Raw genomic sequence first — 21,233 nt, 5'->3', positions numbered from 1 at the left:
AATGAAATCATAGTTTTTAAGTAGAAAATAATATTTTTGTAAAGAGATATAGTAAAATAAAAATAGCTTTTTATTTTAAAGGGTGCTCACATGCAACCGGAAAGTGCAGATGAGTCATTAGTTGGGTTTTTAAAATAACGAAATTATAGTTTTTAAGAAGAAAAAAAATATTTATGTAAAGATATGGTAAAATAAAAATTGCTTAAAAGTGACCAACTCTTCTTGAGTGGAAGAAAGCTATGGAAAGGGCAGTTGAGTCATAATTTGTTTTATAAAAATAACAAAATTAAGTAGAAATAATATGTAATATGTAAAGAGGTATAGTAAAATATATCCTTCAACATCCCAACATCAACATTGTGAACTAGCACCCATTGTATGGTCAACTGTGTAAAGTACAATTCTTACCATCCTCAAAAGTAAAAGCTCAGAATGACACATTACAGAATGTTATGTTTATAGATAATTACTGAATTTATGGGTCAATCTTTAAAGTTGTTAATAATTGTGAAAATAAAATAAAATAATTTGCACATAGCCCTTAATCACCAGGAGAAAGTGAGTGATTTAAAAAAAAAAAACTTTTTTATTATGCTTGTAAACAGTAGATGACATCAACGATTTACAACGTCCAATGCACAATATGCATCAATAGGCTTAATATATTCAATGTCATCAGAACACATAGGAAAGTAAAATAAAAAAAGTTAACAATGGTTTATAATAAATAAAGGAGGGATAAGAAAATCTAGAAAAAACAAGGATAAGATAGCCTACTTTATTGTGGTGGCAATTAGGCTATTTCTCAACGACGTTAGTCTCACGCGTCTGTTGTGGCCCTCTCAGCGAAGTTCCATAGTTGTGGCGATGTACTTCTCAGCGACGTTGGTGTCACGCGTCTGTTGTGGCGACGTATACGGAACGCCAAAAGGTTAAAAACACGCCAATAACCAAACGCCTGGTTTATAGAAATCGCCGTTATTTGCGGCGTTTTAGACGAAAGTACGGCGCAAAATACGGCGTTCTGTAGTACAAGCGCTTCAGTCTGTCAAAGACGGCGTAAAAAGCGTTCTATAATATTCAAACCAGCTCCTCCTTTTACGACACAACCCAGCCCCATTAAAGGGTTAGTTCACCCAAAAATGAAAATTCTGTCATTAATTACTCACCCTTATGTCGTTCGAGACCCGTAAGACCTCCGTTCATATTCGGAACACAAATGAAGATATTTTTGTTGAAAGCTGATGCTGAGAAAGGCTTCAGTTAGGCCTCCATTGGCATTCAGTACATTAATACTCCCAAGACCGATAAAAGGCACTTAAAATGTCATTACAAAGTCCATCTCACCACAGTGACTCTACAATAATCTTACGATGCGACGACAATAGTTTTTGTGCGCAAAAAAAAATCAAAAGAACACCTTTATCCAGCTTGTTATTGCCTTCCGCGTGTGCCTCCACGACGCATGCGCGAGAAAATGACGTAGCGCCGGGGCTCGGGATTCCATGAAATGCGCACTCTAACCCCATTTTGAGAACTACGCCGAGACCTAAAGCACGATCAATGTAGAATCCAACAGCTGAGATACGCGCGTCTTCCTCTGATTGTAAACAAATCACTTCTGGGTCATCTGTCCGAACGCCGGATCTGCGTCATATTCTCGCGCATGCGTCGTGGAGACACACACGGAAGGCAGTAACAAGTTGGAAAAAGGTGTTATTTTGATTTTTTTGCGCACAAAAACTATTGTCGTCGCATAGTAAGATTATTGTAGAGTCACTGTGGTGAGATGGACTTTGTAACGATGTTTTGAGTGCCTTTTATCCGTCTTGGGAGTATAAGTGTACTGAATGCCAATGGAGGCCTTTCTCAGCCATCAGCTTTCAACAAAAATATCTTCATTTGTGTTCCGAATATGAACGGAGGTCTTACGGGTCTCGAACGACGTGAGGGTGAGTAATTAATGACAGAATTTTCATTTTTGGGTGAACTAACCCTTTAAAAGGCGGTAAGACCTGTGTAGTAGAATGTCGATCCACCTCAAGAGTCCTGTCTTTTAAAGGTCCCATGGCATGAAATTTTCATTTTATGAAGTTTTTCAACATTAATATGAGTTCCCCTAGCCTGAAAATTGTCCCCAAGAGGATAGAAATGTTGATCGGTGTAAACCCGAGTTCTGGTTGTCTTTCTCTGCCTTTGAGAAAATGACAGGCCAGACTAGCCAAACCTGAAGTCTCCTGGTTTGACGTCCAAGCAGGAACGGTTACCTCCCTTTCCTCCGCCCAGAGAATCTGGCACGCCCATGCAAGCGCTGGAGAGATCATTGCTTGTGAACGAGTGAACGCTGGCAGTTTCTCAGTGTTTGGATGTACAAATGAAAACAGAAGTCTTTTTTCAGTTCCTTCTGATCTGTGATCAGTGATTTCTGATGTGTAGCTAATTATTTATTATTCGTGCACACGCAGCGGCTTCTCTCTCTCCCGACAGAACAGTGTTTTCGTGTTTTCTATCTTGTGAGTCAGTGTTTTTGTATGTCCTCGTCGCGTCTATCTGTTCTACAATGTGCATACAGTCGTTTCTGCTCAACATCAGCAGACTCACACCTTTAGAGATAAACCTCCGAGGCTCGGGCTGCACTGGCCGCCCGGTCGGCCTTCAACATCCCCGACCCCCAGTACTGCATCTGGCCCACAGCGAGGGCACCAAACGCGGTGCGAGATTAAGCAGAAGGGGGTAAGCGTGAGGGTATCTGGGCTAGGCTAGCCAGCTATTCCCACAATAAACTGGATTACATTCGATTACTGCTGTTGTGTCTTTGTTTGCGCTGTGTACTTAATGCGCGTCACTGACGCTTTCCATATGATAGGAACATATCTAAAAACAATGCTATTATCAACACTTACTCGTAACTGTTCATCTCGACAGCTGTAATGGTACTTTGCATGTGTTACAAAGTTGGTAATAATGATGAAGACGGACTCGGTGTGACTGGGACTTGTGTTTATTCAGAACTCTCAGATACAAACACAATAAACTTGCGCTGACTGACAGTGCTCTCATAACACAGTAGTTACTATAAATAACTTTGTTAGCAATCGCTGAGCTCAGTCTCTGTTACATTAGTGATGTCCGGTTGGCGAACAATCTTTCTTTTGAACCGGTTCTTTTTAGTGAACCGAATCAGTTCACCAAATCGGACTGAATGTTCTAAACGGTTCGCGTCTCCAGTCAGCGCTGATCCATAATTTACTAAAGTTACTAACTTTCTGACATGAGTGACAGCCCCTCCGACTAGAAATAGGCTAATAACCTGAAGTATATACTGTAACTAAAACAGTTCACTGAACTGAGACTGACAGAACTGATGTGAAGTGAACTCCGGACCATCCATCTCTCTGGCAGCAGCTTGTGCCTGCTCCTGCCTCATAGACCACGCCTCCTCCGCTCATATCAAATGCAAAGATGTCAGCCAATCACAACAGTGGCCGTTTTAACTGAAGTCTCACAGCAGACACGCCTCTTGGAACAGGGCATTCAGCCACAGGGCAAACAGCAGTATAGAAAAAAATGCCTTTTATTTCTAAATTATGACATTTTATGATGTAAAAATCATACTAACAATATAAGTACACCTCAGGAAACATTATAAAATAATAGAAAAATGCCATGCCATGGGACCTTTAACGCTATTGCGATTATTTGGACTTTCATCATGTGATATTTGTATTTTTTCATTGGGCATATGTGTATGCGCCTTTTCCTTAAACATATTCAAAAGTACAACTATTTTATAATCTGTTGTCTAGGTTATTGTTTGTGAAAACCACAGAGATATAATTTGAGGTTTGTTCACGAGGCAGTGACAGGAGTTCAAGTCTGAGGTCCGAACATCTCTCTCTCTCTCTCTCTCTCTCTCTCTCTCTCTCTCTCTCTCTCTCTCTCTCTCTCTTTTCGATTGTTTTGTATTATTCTTTTGGGTTTTTTACATATTTGCAACTGTATGTTGCTGACAACTGGTTAACTGACAGGAAATTTATCCATAATGCTTTTTAACAGGCGACCTTGCGTATGCTTTAATAGCCTACACGTAATAGCTAAACCTATATCTTATTGTTGTGCATGTATAATGGCTTTGGTCGGGTTTATTGTTGATTTAAAAAAAAAAATCCCACACAAACGAGTTTGTTTTCGCCTACTTGCAAACCTTGAGCATATGTTTCTGACGAACAAAACGGTAATGTATATTTACATTCCCCCTGCTTTGTTCTTAACCTGATTAATTAATTTCTCTCTTACATCGAGCAATACTGCTGAATAAATAAATATAAACACATTATTGGTCACAGCAAATACACAATGATTGTCTCCATCCTGTAGCCTATTTCCCGATATTAGGCTGTTGTTCTTTGTGTGAAAGTGTGTACAATTTCTAGCAGGGCGGCGCGGGCATTTTCAGTTCAATCATAAGAATAATCAATACTGTCAAACATCCAGAGACAATTCCTAGACCATGGCGCTATATGTTTTTTGTTTTTTTTTCATCAATAGCCTCATTTCATCAATCTTCTTCTTTTTTAATAATTTTATAATAAGCACATTTTTTACATTTAGCCAAACAACGTGTTGTAGTCATTAGGCCTAAAGAAAATGTATTTATTTTCATATCTATGCTTAGCCTATGACTATTATAAAGATTTTTTTATTTTATTTAATCTATGTTAATTATGGAAAGTGAACTGCACGAGTAAGATCATGTGCAATATGTCGGGAGACATGGAGTGGGTCACACATGATTTTTACCATTTTGTTTAGTGTAAAGACTTTCTTTAAAGTGAATTTCATTTTGGAAAAAAATATATCTTAATATTGATACATTTTTCATCAACCAATTGCCTGGAATAAATAAATAAGAAGCAAGAAGACAAGGCGCCGGCGGGATGACTTGCATTAAAGTGAACTGGAGCACACAGAAAATATTTGCTTAACATGAGAAATATAGCCCTATAGTAGTTGTCACAGGGTGTTTTGGTGATGGTTCATGTTCATTGTTCTTGGTTCTGTTTTCAGTTTATGTTCATGGTTATGTTTGAGTTTGTCATGTTCACAGTCTTGTCGTGCACTTCCTAGTCTTGTCATGTGACTCCCATGCCCTCATGTGATCTTGTGTCTTGTCCTGTCAACAGGCTTGTTCGACTTCACCCAGCGATGCGCAGACCGATCGGCGGCTGACTTGAAGCAGTGCATGCCGGTTAGAACTTTTGTCCGACTTGAGGCAGCGCCGACGCCACGTGACAGTGACGTATGTCAACAAAGTGCCGCGAGAGCGATTCGAGAGCAGCCGGCGATTACAGCCGGTGCAGTTTCTCCAAAGCAGCTGCTCGAGGCTGCAGGGGCTCTGATGACGACACAGCCGTTCCACGATTGGCCAGACTCACTGCATGACAGCGATCACGTGTGTTTCGTGTTTATTCTAAAACCTTCAGCTCCACTAATGCGCACAAATCTGTTTTTTATAACAGTAAAACCTCCTTTCATGTAGTCGCGATGTTATATTGTCATGTTTATCAAAATATAACTGATTAAAAACATGGACCCCACTTCATTGATAGTGTAGGCTTATATGTTGAACTTTATTCTTGTAAAAACACACGCTGTATTAAGCAGTGCATAAAGTATAACATGACAATAATGTCTCTGAAACATCTGTGTATTGCCAAATATTGCATTTATTTCACTTCAGCTGATAAAGTATGCAAACACAGCGCGAGCGTCACTGCGGGAAGCAGAAAGTGTCCGACTTCACGTCTGTGTTTGCAGCTCCTCCCCGCCTGCACGCGGCTACTCTCGCCGATCAGTTGCATCCAGCCGCAGCCGATGTCGAACACACCTATTGGTTCATTGTCTCATCACTGTTCACAGGTGTCACTTGTCTTGTCATTAGTGTGTGTGTATTTAAGCCCTCATGTTTGCCATGTGTCTTTGTCAAGTATTGAATGTTGTAACCCGCTGTTGGTGAGTTTCGTTATTGTCAAGTCAAGTCAAGTCAAGTCAAGTCAAGTCAAGTCAAGTCAAGTCAAGTCAAGTCAAGTCAAGTCAAGTCAAGTCAAGTCAAGTCAAGTCTTTGTTTTATGTTTGGATCTAGTCAAGTCAATTTTAATATATTTTTATGATCCTCTGTTCTGTTGTGACCATAATGCAGTTTAAAAATAAACTTGTTTGTTTTATCACGTTATTTTAGAGAGGCCGAGGGATCATGAATAACTACAAATAACTAATGTAAATCTATATGCGTTTCTGTGTTATATAGCCTATATATATCAGACGAACTTGACAAACTTGCTTACCATGTCATCAAATCAAATTATCCAATTCTCAAATATGTGTAAGTGAGTGTGTTTTACCATTTAAAAACCTTCATAATTTATCTTGATTTTGATCTGAGATGGGCGCGTTGCGGTTCAGAGAGTCCTGTCAGTCGGATTCGTATGAATTTATCAGTTTCTCCCGAAACACATGCAAGTAAGTGACCGGTGAACTGGGAGAAGAATAGAGTAAACGTTTTAGTTACTTACACTATGTGTATCTGTCTGATATGAATAAAACGTCGGCAAATTATTTTTGAATGGATTGTTATTGCTGCTTCTAGTGACACCAGTGTGTAGGCCTATTTTAACTCTAAATGTATTGTTTTACTAGTAGGCCTACTTATGTGCATTTAAATATTTGAAACCTAAAATAAACATTATGTGGTTGAAAACAATGCATGATATGTCAAGTCACCTTTTATTTAGCGTTTTTTTACAACATGGATTGCTTCAAATCTTTATAATCGGAAATAGGCTACATTTTGCTTTAGAAGAAAAGCTAAAGTAGTTTTTATTATTATTATTATTATTATTATTATCAAGCACTGAGCGAGTGCTTTTATTATCAAGCACTGAGGCCCTAGCCTGGCCCGTGTCCGACAGCTTATCAAAATTTTCAGCCTGAGTCCGACTGAAGCCCGTGTTTTTTTTCTTCTTCTATTTTTTATCCTCCCTATTAGGCCTACACTGTTAGCAACTGATGTAATTTTTACAATAAATTTTACAACAACGTATTGTATTCACGGTTTTCCTGTAAATGCAAATGCATGACGGGAAATTTTTGGTCAGTCCTGTAATATTATTGTAACTACACTGTAGAAGCGTTCTTTTACAGCAACCGCATAGCATTGTGGGATCGCTGCTGTTTGAATTTCGAAATTTACGCGGCCAGCCGGCCAATGGTACCAGCAGTATTCAACCATTTTTGGAAGAAGGAACATCTCAGGTATGTAACATGACATTTATTTTATAAGTCTATGGATATATTAATACCGGTGATCTGAGTGAGTGCTGTTTGTTTAGTTTGGTCAATTTCCGCGACATTAGCGTTAGGTCCCTTTACTAAAATTAGCTCGCCTCGACTCGCTCGCTCCCGGTAGAAACCTCCTGAACTAACTTCACCGTTAGTTAAGTTGGATAGAGTAAGACGCGAACTTCACCGCTGCCCTGAACGGTCAACACCGAAGGAATCATATAAGTTACTAACGTAGACAAACTCAGCAGCAGCTGTAACACCGCCGCGGGAGTAAATTAGCTGCACATCGGCTCCTAGCTGGATTAACGTTATTTCAGACACGGATTTGTTGTAAATTATATCAGAACCAGAGCCGTTGATCTGAACGTCATCTCATCGGCTCGCCTTGTTACCTCGACGGGTACAGTCACAGTTACCTTACAGCCACAAGGCACGAGATTTTCACAATGGAAAAGCAAACATGGGGAATACAGTTGAGGCAAGCTGAACTAGTAACTAATGGAAAACCACCACAATGACGATAGCTCAAAAAATGTTAGCATCATTAACATTGGCCCACTAGACTAACGTTAGACTGTAAAAATAAACATTAGTAGCCCGGTCAGCTTCCTTAGCTCAGGTTATTATTGCATTGATTACCAGTCAGGCTATTGTAACGTTATTATGACTTCTGTTTTGCTGTCTTGTAATTGACAACAGGTGTGGGTGAAGTCTTGGATGTCTATTAAGTAAATAATGGCAGCAAGACCATCTACATTAAGGCTCATGTGAGTATAACTTGCAAATACACACACACACACACACACACACACACACACACACACACACACACACACACACTTACTTTGGCTCGTTCTCTCTTCCAACAGTTATTTTGTAAATTGTTTGTGCAATACCATTGTGTTGATAATATAGTCTTCACACAGACTATCTATTCAAAATTATTCTAATATTCCATAGACAGTCTGAACCGTTATAGGGAGTTGACTGGCTAACATCCTTTAACTGTTTTAGATGGTGTAGCATACATACAGTATATTACAAATATTTGCCTCTTTTTTTTCTGTGTTGAGTGGACCATTTTCTTTGTCTCAAATTATATATGGCTGCCTGGCATACTGTATGAAATATTAAAATAATAGTAATTGGAATTTGCTGTGTAATTTACCTTTTGTAATGTTTACATTTTTATTCCCTAGCCCAATGCCACAGCTGCTGATATCCAGAGAGAGACCCTACCCAGTACACCTTGCTTAATTGTGCAAGGTATATTCTTCCCTTTTTTGTTTAATAGCACTGTGCTGGAATTCTGCATGCCAACATCGCCACTTGTGTGTGTTTATGTCGTGCAGTTTTCTAGTGCTCTTTTAGTTATCATATTATAATGCATTTCAGGAGAGACACTATGCGGACAAGTGGATGATGTCCATGGAACGACATCAACTTGCAGTATCCTAAAGAGGCCTCAAGAACTCTTGAATTTGTCCAAAGGTATGTTTAAACTGTTTACACACTAATAAAGAAAATAGATCTATCATTCTCATATGGAAAGTCCCATTAATCACTTCCTTTTTGTCCAGTATTATTAGGCTCTATGATATACTATATGCATTGATGTCAATAGACAGGTTTCCATCCAACTCATTTGCTCATTAAGTGCATTCGTACAAATTTGGCACACTCAAAAAAAAAACATTCTAATTAGAGAGCATTTCCATCAGCTCTGTTATCTCAACGAAATATCGAGTCAATCCACATAAAAGTTTTTATTCACATTAGAATATTTTATGTGCATTTTTTTCCAGTCAGGATTTCTTTTTCAAATGTACATTAAAAAAGTTGGATGGAGACCCAGCTATTGCCATAGTCTGACGGACAGCAGTTTAACATTACGACTTTCATTAATTAATTAATGTCAAATTTGGTGAAGTATGGTTAAGGTATTTAGCAGACGCTTTTGTCCAAAGCGACATACAGTAGATGCATACATACAATGACATATATTGAAGAAAAACAATGTAAAAGCCAATGTAATTCTAAATGTTAAGTTGTTAAAGGGGTAGTTCACCCAAAAAAATTTAATCCTGTCATTAATTCCTCTTTAAAACCCGTAAGACCTTCGTTCATCTTCAGAACACAAATGAAGATATTTCTGATGAAAACCGAGAGCTCTCTGACCCCTGCATAGACAGCAATGTAACGAACACTTTCAAGGGCCAGAAAGGAAATAAAGACGTCGTTAAAATAGTCCATGTGACTCCAGTGGTTTAACCTTAATGTTATTAAGCCACGAAAATACTTTGTGTGCGCAATAAAACAAAAAAAATTACTTAATTCAACAATTTCTTCTACCCTGTGTCAGACTCTTACGCTGTTCACATATTGCAAACAGTGCAGCGTTTTCAGAACGCTGGCTTACCATTGGCCGACACTGTTCACGTGAGCACCACGACGCATGTGCACAAGTCGTTCTGCCGTAGAACTAGGAAGTCTAACACAGATGAGAAGAAATTGTTCAATAAAGTCATTTTGTTTGTTTTTTGCGCCTAAAAATAATTATCGTCGCTTCGTAAAATTAAGGTTGAACTACTGGAGTCACATGGACTATTTTAACGACGTCTTTATTTCCTTTCTGGCCCTTGAAAGTGTTCGTTACATTGCTGTCTATGAAGGGGTGAGAGAGCTCTCGGTTTTCATCAGAAATATCTTCATTTGTGTTCTGAAGATGAACGAAGGTCTTATGGGTTTGGAACGACATGAGGAATTAATGACAGGATTTACATTTTTGGGTGAACTAACCCTTTAACAACTTAACATTTAGAATTACATTGGCTTTTACAATGTTTTTCTTCAATATATGTCATTGTATGTATGCAGCATCTACTGTATATTGTGTCGCTTTGGACAAAAGCATCTGCTAAATACCTTAACCATACTTTACGACTTTCATTAATTAATTAATGTCAAATTTTGTGATGTTAAACTGCTGTCTGTCAGACTCTTCTGTTTAAATAAATGTCCTGCAGGGGAATGAATACCAACTCTAGATAGAACAGACACTTAACGACAATAGCTGGGTCTCCATCCAACTTTTTAATGTACATTTTAACCATTTGAAAAAGAAATCCTGACTGGAAACTGTTCAAATTCACATAAAATATTCTAATGTGAAGTTGTTGTAATATATAAATTGTTAATGTTAAATACATCAAGGTAGTTTTCTTCTATGAGCAAGTAGGAATTAGGTAACTTTTTATTTTTTTACACTGTATTCATCAACAGATATGAAAACGTGAAACTTTTTTTTTTTTTCTCTCTCTCTCTCCCAGGCGGACAGCAAAGCAGAGAAGAGACACAGGCTCAACACAACTGTCTGCACCCTCTTAAGAACTCCTGGACTTTTGAGTTGATGGGCTAGTAGTGGTGTGAGCCTTTACAGTAAACCCCCCACATCCCCCCTGATGATGGGCTCTCTGGACATCTGGAAATGAGCTGGATTCTCCCGTGAGACTGTAATTTTTGTATGAAAAAAAAAAAAGTGGATACTTTTATAAGTGTGTAATGTGTTGTTGCATAGTGTGTTAATAAAACAAAGAAAAGAGGCCATTGTATTGTTGTTAATTGCGGAAGACAGAAAATTACAGTATTTTATTGTAATATTTACAAATAACAGGAATATTTCATTGTAATTCTGTCCTGTAAAATTACAGGAAATTCCTGGCAACTGAGTTGCAGTAAATTTACAGGAAATTATAATAAATTACAGCATTTTACTGTAATAATCACAGTAGTATTGCTGTATAAATACAGTACTTTATTGTATTAAAAAAACAGGAAAAATACTGTATCTTACTTGCTGTAAATTTACGGCAACTAGTTGCCAGGAATTTCCTGTAAAATTACAACAAATTTTTAACAGTGTACACATTGTTGCAGCCATTAAAATAGTTCAGTTTTGTTTTTAATGTAAAAGTAGTTATATTTCGTTTCGTTTCTTTATTAAGTGAAAAATGTTTGAAGCATTTTTTGTTGTAATTAAATTTTTTTTTTTTTTAAGTAACCGCGGCCAGCAGCCGACAGTGAGTTTAACCACATGTTTGATCAATTTAGCCTCTCAAATCAACACTGGACTTGTCTCTTTCTTAAAAATCCATAGATATAAAACATTTCAAGCATCACAATGTTAATTTAAACATTTAGCCTAAAAAGGCATTTTTTTACAAGCTGAGGCAGGCTGCTTGCAACAGCGCTCACAAACAAAACGGGCTGATCGAGAAAAAAAAAAAAAAACACACACACAAAAACATGCTGGGCTGCGTTTCCCAAAAGCATCGTAAGCCTAAGTTGATCGTAAAAACGATCGTACGAGTGATCTTAATATTAAGGTCTGTTTCCCAAAAGCATCGTAACTTAAGTAGCACTTGAAAATGATCGTAGATCTACGAGTGCTCTGGAGTAATCACAAAGCTCTAAGTATCATAAGAGGACATAGTTATGAGGTCACCTACAGGACAACCGGCAGATTACACCTTTAACTTAATTCAAGTGCATTGTGATAATACTATAAGGTTTTGATTGTACTTTATTGTACACTTTTTTTTATTATTTTTTTTATTTTAATATTCTCATTATTATCAATGTTGATAAAAAAAACAGTTCTGCTGCTTAATATTTTTGTGGAAACAGACTTTATGATCACTGGATTTTATTATTATTTTTTTATGAGGGCATGTAACAAACTAAAAAATTATAAATACACATCTGAATTAAATGAGGATATTTATTTCGTCTTTTTGAAATGTATAGCCTATTGTCGTGTTTTTTTTTGTTTTTTTTGTTCAGCCATTTTGTCAGTGCCTCAGCCTGTAGGTAGTTGCTTTATATAGGCTAGCCTAGACGTGTTTTGATTGCTAATCCACATCAGATGACAATTATTAGGTGAAACGTTCCGAGGAAACGATTCGATATAAGGTTATATTTCAGCACTTCCCAAATGGACAGCGACTCTTAAGTAGCACTTAGAGCGTGTTCTCGCGCGTTCATGTTAAGTACATTTTTGGGAAACACACGTGGAATTGCTGCGAGTGATCATAACTTTGCTCGTATAACACGCTCTTTAGAGCTAAGATACATCGTTATTGGGAAACCCGGCCCTGTTTGTCTTACCTTACAACTCTCTACAAAATGAATATAAATCCAATCTTCAATTACCGGCCTGAGCTATATGCACATTTAACGGAGTTCACGTCACTGAAAGCAACAGATCAGCTGCATTATATATCAGCTCATTTCAAGATCAAAGACCGCGATATGAGTTGAGCGACACTGGTAAGGGCATTTAGTCTCATTCGTTTTAATGACAATGACTGTGTTTTTGTGTTTGATTGTGTGTTTTGTATCTCATCTCAGGTGCACCGAAATAAAAATCCCACATGTGGGACCGCTCAAAAGGGTAATAAAGATGGGCTCAAAAATGACCACATTTCCTCCCATTTGTCGCGCCCCACCTGTCACGTCTCTATATTCCCCATGCACCAGTGGGGCGCGCCCCACACTTTGAGTAACGCTGGCCTATAGAAAGCTTGAAATGAGGCTGGCACAAGGCTACTGCGGAGATGAGTCATCCGACGCCGATTCAGAAAACAGTTGATCGATAAACAGTTAAAATGTCCCCTCTTATTTTGACAATTTCATAATCATTACTTTTGCCTGTTCTTTGTGGCAAGCTTTATGTGTGCGCTTGAATATAGCCTATGGTTTAGTATTCTTTAGTAGCCATTAAATTAATATAATTGTGATAGCTAGTCGACTAATGGACAAATTAACAAGTAGCCTACACTGTAAAAAATGATTTTATGGCTAAGTAAATGAAACAGGAAAAATCATGCATATTTTGCTTATAATAATTTTGTAAATGTGAAAATGATAGAATATTAAGTAAAATCTAAACATGTACTCTATTTTTACTTGTAAATATTACTCATCCAACAGACAAGTAAATATCACTTGTGACTCTCTGGCATATTTACACGAATTAATAAAGTACTTGAAGCTATTTTAAAAAAAATCAAGTAAAATTTACGTCTTCCTGAAGCAAGGAATCTGCGCATGCGCGGAAAGAAAACCCGTGATCATCGAGGGCTTATCTCCAATCTGCACTGCAATCCAGACCTGGGCTGCAATCCAGACCTGGGCTGCGTTCAGCCCCGACAAAACGTTGCAAAACGTTTTTTAAACGGTAACGGTGCTGCGTTGAACACCCTGTTCTGTTGACGCAAGAGTTGTAACTATGGCAGCCGAGAAGGCCATTCTTTGTGTTCTTTTTGTGGAATTTTCGGAGCCTGATGAAATCGATATAAATACGTGTTTAATACTGCAAAATACATGCAATCACTGCCCTTGCCGTCCAGAATAAAAGACAACATCCCAATCCCATTTAATGAACCTTTTTCATCTCCTGGTAATCAATTCTAACTTAAATCATTTTATTTCTAGTTCTTACTTTTTTAATAGCTTGTATTTTCTTTCTCACTTTATGTCAAGCAATTGCCATATATGAAATTTGGTATATAAATAAACTTGCCTTGCAATTAAGCTAAAGATATAAATAAATACATCATCATGATATATATATATATATATATATATATATATATATATATATATATATATATATATATATATATATATATATATATATATATATAAAACTCTTACGACAATCATGTCTTCTAATACCAGCGGACACATTAAACAACTTTACTTCCATTGTGTGAGCTGTCTCTTTAAAACTGCGTGGTTTATATACATTTTGCCGCTGATTGGGCTGACATTTTTGACACACCCACCAAACGAGATCAAACGCATCTCAAACCCGTTGCACACCGTTGCACACCGTTTCCAGGAAACATGACGTTCAACCGGAAACCGTAGCAAAACGTTGCGCACCGGTTTGAGCTTTGAACGTGCCCCTGTACTCGAGTCTCGACAGGTAAGCAATAAACTGCATTATATTTTCGATTTTTAGATTTAATTTATTCAGTAAATGTAATTTAATTCAATGATTGTGTTGTCATCACCTAATTCTGTACATTTGAAAAGTTTTGAGTGTTCTAAAAGATGAGGTAACTTAGCTTCGTAAAACGTTGGCAATGAACGTTAGTTTTTTTTTTTTGTCTTCAAGTTTAAGTTACAAAAATACGCCTAAAACACTTTAATACTTAACTGTTATCTTTAATATGTGATATTTTGTGTGCATTGGTTCGTTATGGAGGGTAAACATATGTTGCCGCCATGAATTGACAATGTAAGGAGGTTTTTGTTCCCTCGTTTTAAGAAATGCACGATTCATTCCCCCATCCCCTAATTAATGTACTAAATTGTGCATGCATAGTGTTTAAAAACAGTTCTCTTCTTTTAATAAATCGTGGCCACTTTGTAAATTACAATAACTATTTAAATCAAAACGCTTGAACACATAAGTACAATTTGGACACAGTTTAGTAAATCGAGGGAACAAATTCTAAATTCGTGGTCAGGAGCATTAATGTGAGGAAATGGCGACGAGAACTTCGTACAGTCATGCAGGATTTTTTTGTATATGTCTTATCTGATTTGGTACGTTGGATAATATGACGTTTCGTTGTTGAGTTCTTTTGATCACTTTTTTTTAAACACGCTTTGCGTGATCTCATTATGGGCGACAGGCTAAACAGTTAAAATAATAATAATAAAATATAAATGTAAAACTCACAGATGCCCCCCAGGGTTTTTTATTTATTTATTTTTATGTTAGAGACGTTTCAGCAGTGTTTCAAATAGTTTTAATTTCGTCAGACGAGACGAGACGAAATATGTTCGTCAACGACCTTTTTTCCATGACTGACGAGACTGTACCAATGTCCAAAAACGCATTATTATTGATGAAAAAAGACGAGACTATACATTGAATAGACAACAGCTTCACTATACAGCTAAACAGTGTCAGTACAGCATAGTGTGCATTGATTATTACGTCAACCACATTTACAGTATAGTTTTATTATGGAGAGTGATTGAGATGACACCATGTTAACATTAGTCACACTCACTCATACTCATCAAATGTGACCATACACCTGCATTATTTTTCAATTAAATGTTATATATTGTAGTTCCATAATATTTATTGAACATTTCGTGGAGATCTTTTGGTAGTAAAAACTATTTGTGCAATAATTATGGTCCAGCACTTAACATATTTTTCTTATAATATTTTTTTATTATTTATATTACTATTAGTGTGGTGATTAAGGTTAAAATAGAGAATACCAATGCAATGAGGCAAATTTAGAGTCATTTTGTGGCTGGAAATATAATATTATATTTCTTTAAATAGGAAATTTTAAAACAATAATTTACATCCTAATATGTTTAATGATACTTATATAAGCACACACAAGTGAATATTAATGGATGCAAGTTAATATAATTTAACCCAAGAAGTTTAAAATAGTGCTTAAAAAGGCAAACTTATTTTTCCTTATATGTACAGTAGGCAATATATGAATTGATACTGACCGATACTGATTGAAGTAGCTGTATGAACCAGTTAAACATTCTGTTATGTATATTTGTGTATTGACTGTTATAATTTTGTGTATCATCATTAACAAATGCCACTCGACCACATCCATTCCTCCACACACATTGTCTTCTATCTGTCCATCCATCTTTATGTCTATTTTGGTTTCTGAAACCATTTAAACATCTTTTTAAAAATGTTAATTTTCATACTATTTTAAAATTTTCAGAAAAGGTTGAAAGTGACTGTTCTGTTTTTTTTTTAGTATTGATTATTAGAAATAAATCTCTTCCCAGGGACACACTGTTGAGAAAAGACGAGATGTTGTGATCCGCAGTCTCATTGACTATCTTGGAGAAGTGGAGGAGAATCTTTTCAAAGACTGCAATGTAAGTCCCAGACATGTTATGCTAAACATTTATATGTAATCTGCCACACAAGACATTTAAAGCATTAGCAAATGAAAAATTCATATTTATAGGGATAGTACATCCAAAAAATACAGTAAATATTTACAGTTAAAACCTTTGCCCTCAAGTTTGTGACATGGGGTCAGTGTCAGTGTCTGGTCGCCTTACCTTTTGATTTTCAATTTTTAATGAAGTATGTTATGGCTTCTTAAAGGGTTATTTCACCACAAAATTAAAATTCTGTAAGTAATTACTTACCCCCTATGTCACTGAAACCTGTAAGACTTTTGTTCATCTTCAGGAACACAAATGAAGAACTTTTTGATGACAGAATGATGTCAGATTTCCTACCATAGACTGCCTTCACAACTGAAACTTTGAAGCTTCTAAAAGTTCATAAAGACATCGTAAAACTAATCCATATGAATCAAGCAGTTTAGTCCAGATTCTCTGAACAGACTCCATTGCTTTAAATAATTAAAGGACAGATTTAATTTAGGCTTTTAATCGCATGTAAACATTGATCAGCGCACATAAGCAGAACCTCAACCAAACCTGAATGATGCACAAGAAAAAACCTCTTCTTGGAAGCTCAAACGTGCTGGGTAACCAATGAGGTTCATTCTTGTGTATTACACAGTATGTTGGAGCTTCCGGAAGAGTTTTTTTTTTTGTGCGTCATTTCCGTTTGGTTGAGCTTCTGCTTATGTGCGCTGATTAATGTTTCTATGCAATTAAAAGCCTAAATTAAATCTGTTCATCATTTAAAGCGATCAAGTCTATTCAGAAAATTTGGACTAAACTGCTTGATTTATATGGATTAGTTTTCAGTTGTCAATTTCAGTTGCGAAGTTAGTCTATGGAAGGAAATCTGACAGCATTCTTTCATCAATATCAATATCTGAAGATGAACAAAAGTCTTACAGGTTTCAACGAGTTAGTCAGGGTGAGAATGACAGAATTTTAATTTTGTGATAAACTATCTACGGTGGCCCAGTAGTGCAGCCGAAGTAAATTAAACCACAACACAAAGAAATCGTCACAACACAACGAAATCTCCACAACACAACGGAAACAAGCCACAACACAACGAAATAGCCACAACACAACGAAATAGCCACAACACAACGAAATCGCCACAACACAGCGGAAACAAGCCACAACACAATGAAATCGCCACAACACAACGGAAACAAGCCACAACACAACGGAAATGCTGCCGACCACGAGGGGGCTCTAGGAGTGCATTAAAGTTAGTTTTCCTTGCCATTGTTCTATAGATTGTCCAGTCTTACAAAGATATAAACACTACGATCACTTTTAAGTGTGTAACCATTCCGACATGAAATATCAATTCAAAATCACCTACATGCATTATAGCTGCCAGTGATGCGCGGGTCAATGTATAAACAACCCGCACCCGACCGACGTTTTCAACTAACCCGCCCGCAACTCGGACCGCAAAAAAAGAAGAAGAAAATATTGTACCCGACCCGCTTCCTGACCCGCATTTTTTTAAAGTAAATGCTCAGCGTAGCTCATTGGGCCATTGAGAAAATGTTTCAGGCCCTGACGTGGTGCGCTCAGAGGTGCAGCGGCGAGAGCAGGCAGTTCTTGAGGCGGCCCATCATTTTCCATTTCAGCTGTCTAGATGCATATTATTGATGAACACGATGTTTATGTTTCGACCCGGCTTGAAGGTCATCAGCAGGTCAACTGCGAGAAAGCCCTTAAGAGCTAGTTTCACTTTCTTATGCCAGCTGAGTGATAGTTGCTTTTGAATAGAAGCTTCAACTAAATTACATGTTTATTACATAACACTAGACTAGGCCTATATCATACAGCATTCAGAAAAAGAACAGTTTGCGCTCCTAATGGATTGATTTATTCATTTATTTTGTTTCATTTTCTTAACAATTAAGATGCTGCATGTGTTTATCCAGTCTAATCGATGTGTGCGTCTCTCCCCTGACAACAAAAATCCCGCCCCCTCTCAGAAAATACTAAAACTGACTTTTCTGAGCTATATGCGTTTAAAAGTAGCCTATTAAAATGGCACAATGGCATTGCTCAGTTCAACGTGTTGGGAAAGCGAGCATTTTGTCCCGCGTCATTTATTAAAAAGTTAATAACGCTCAACATTCAAAAGGAAAATAAGGATGACCCGACCGACCGCGACCCGAATATCATTAAAAATTATTTTGGATGACTCGTTACCGCGGGTAACCGCGGGTGACCGCAGGCACCCGCTCATTTTGGATCAACCCGCGCATCACTGATAGCTGCATATTTATACTCGAAAACGCTTTTACACAGCGCTTGAGGCCTAAGGGAATGTCTGCCAATTCCACCATGCAGTTGAAACATATAATTTGTATGAATTAAAATAACTTTTAACATTTCAAAACAGACATGTTAAAATTCCACAGCTTTTTTTGTATTCAAAAAAACTGACTCAATAATGCACAACATTGGAACATTTTAACAAAACAAAAAGTCATTTTAATTCATAAAATTATACGTTTCAACCACTTGGTGGAATTGGCGGACGTTCCCTTGGGCATCAAGCGTTGTGACAGCGTGTAAAAACATTCACGAGTATAAATATGCAGCTATAGGTGATTTTGAATTTATATTTCATGTCGATATACAATGGTTACACACTTAAAAGTGATCGTAGTGTTTATATCTTTGTAAGACTGGCCAATCTATAGAACAATGGCAAGGAAAACGAACTTTAATGCACTCCTAGAGCCCCCTCGTGGTCTGGAGCATTTCCGTTGTGTTGTGTCTTGTTTCCGTTGTGTTGTGTCTTGTTTCCGTTGTGTTGTGTCTTGTTTCCGTTGTGGCGATTTTGTTGTGTTGTGGCTTCTTTCCGTTGTGTTGTGGCGATTTCGTTGTGTTGTGGTTTAATTTAGTACGGCTGCACTACTGGGCCACCGTAACTATCCCTTTAAGTAAAAATTTATTTCTCAATTTCCGAATAACTAATTTCCCAATCACTGTATCCCAGTTATTCTCATATTGGTGACATAAGACTTTGTAGGCTGCTTCAGTCTATCATGTGGAAAGATGTAAAATTGTCCTGACCATTTTTTTTTTAAACGTTATTAACATTTTAAATTTGCGTTCCCCCCTTTTCTTCATGGATTGCATTAGGATGGCAATCAAGAAGACTTCATGGAAGAAGTGATGGTGATTCTTGTTCATTCAAACGGAGATGGCGAGCCAGTGATGTCCATTGTGCTGGAAGGAACAAAGGTCCTAACTAAATGTGAAAACACCAGCAAAGCTTGTGCTCTTCTAATGGGATTAATCTATTCTCTCAATCTGCAGTATCCCTCAACACTAAAATACACATTTGAGGTCTTCCAGAAACTTTTTATGGATCTCGATGGACTGAAGCTCTCTCCAAAAGTTTGCTCATTGAAAAACAAGCTTCTTATGTAATACTTTTCCATACTGTGGATGTTCTTCTGCATTTATCTGCTTGTCGACTCGCTTGTGACGGAAGAACTGAACCATTGAGAAAACAGCATTGAGTGTACCCCCTGTGACATATGTTCATTGTGTGTTAACAAGGTTTTGAATTTAAAAGGCTTTCAAAGGTCTCTCTGAGTTTCCTTTTTGAGGTAGTGGGTGGGGGCTTGATTAATACTAAGAAATAATTTGACTGACTTGACATGGTTTCATTCAAAAGCAATTACCTTGTTGACTTGCTGTATCTTTTTTTGTACCCTGTAACATCCAGTACAAATTTCTGAATTTGTATTGCAGGTTTTGTTTCAGTGTTTAGATTTAAAGACTTTTTAAAAAAAAAATGATGTTTTTTTTTAATTAAGGAGCTAACTTAAACCTTAGTGAAGCATTACATCTGTAAATGCTTGTTATTTGTTGTTAATAAATTACTCTTAATTGCACATTGTCACAGTATTATTGTCACATTATAATAGCAACATTTCATTTCATTTAAAATAATTACCAGCACTGCATAAAACAAGTAAAATGTATTAAAAAAATTAGTGATTTAATATAAAATAATTACCAGCACTGCATAAAACAAGTAAAATGTATTAAAAAAATTAGTGATTTAATATAAAATAATTACCAGCACTGCATAAAACAAGTAAAATGTATTAAAAAAATTAGTGATTTAATATAAAATAATTACCAGCACTGCATAAAACAAGTAAAATGTATTTCAAAAATTAGTGATTTAATATAAAATAATTACCAGCACTGCATAAAACAAGTAAAGTGCATTTAAAAGAGCAAATTGTTTTACTTAATTATCTTAATTACATCAAATTTGTAAGTAAAAATTACTCAATACAATTCAACAGGCCAAGTTATATGTACTTATTCACTTTTTTAATTTTACTCAGCTTAGTTGAGTAAATTTACTTAATTTCCTTACGTGTGAAATTTACTTGATAAAAATTCGTGCAAAAACTTGCAAAATAAAAATTGAGTAAATTCTACTTATTGTTTTTTTCAGTGTACTCTGAGGCTACACTGAGCTTGCCACAAAGAACAGGCAAAAGTAGGCTAATGATTATGAAAGTGTCAAAATAGGAGGGGGCATTTTAAATGTTTATTAATAAACTGTTTTCTGAATCGGCGTCGGATGACTCTCATCTCCGCAGTAGCCTTGTGCCAGCCTCATTTCAAGCTTTCTATATGCCTATATTTTTCATTTTAGACAAATCTTCCCGCCGGCGCCTTGTCTTCTTGCTTCTTATTTATTAATTCCAGGCAATTGGTTGATGAAAAAAATTATCAATATTAAGATATATTCTTTTCCAAAACGAAATTCACTTTAAAGAAAGTCTAAACAAAATGGTAAAAATCATGTGTGACCCACTCCATGTCTCCCGACATATTGCATGATCTTACTCGTGCAGTTCACTTTCCATAAT

At 36.7% G+C, this 21,233-nt stretch overlaps 1 long non-coding RNA gene across 1 annotated transcript; it reads left to right on the top strand.

The window, feature by feature from the left end:
* Positions 1-8,568: 8,568 nt before the first annotated feature.
* Positions 8,569-10,804, top strand: LOC307139786. Its single transcript, XR_013818166.1, has 3 exons — positions 8,569-8,607; positions 8,737-8,832; positions 10,671-10,804. It is a non-coding gene; the product is annotated as an uncharacterized lncRNA (long non-coding RNA).
* Positions 10,805-21,233: the final 10,429 nt, after the last annotated feature.

Source organism: Gobio gobio, assembly GCF_949357685.1.
Source record: "Gobio gobio genome assembly, chromosome: 16".
In the NCBI taxonomy this organism is placed as follows: domain Eukaryota; kingdom Metazoa; phylum Chordata; class Actinopteri; order Cypriniformes; family Gobionidae; genus Gobio; species Gobio gobio.
The sequence above is the reverse complement of the archived record's forward strand: the minus strand, read 5'-3'. Positions and strand labels throughout refer to the sequence as shown.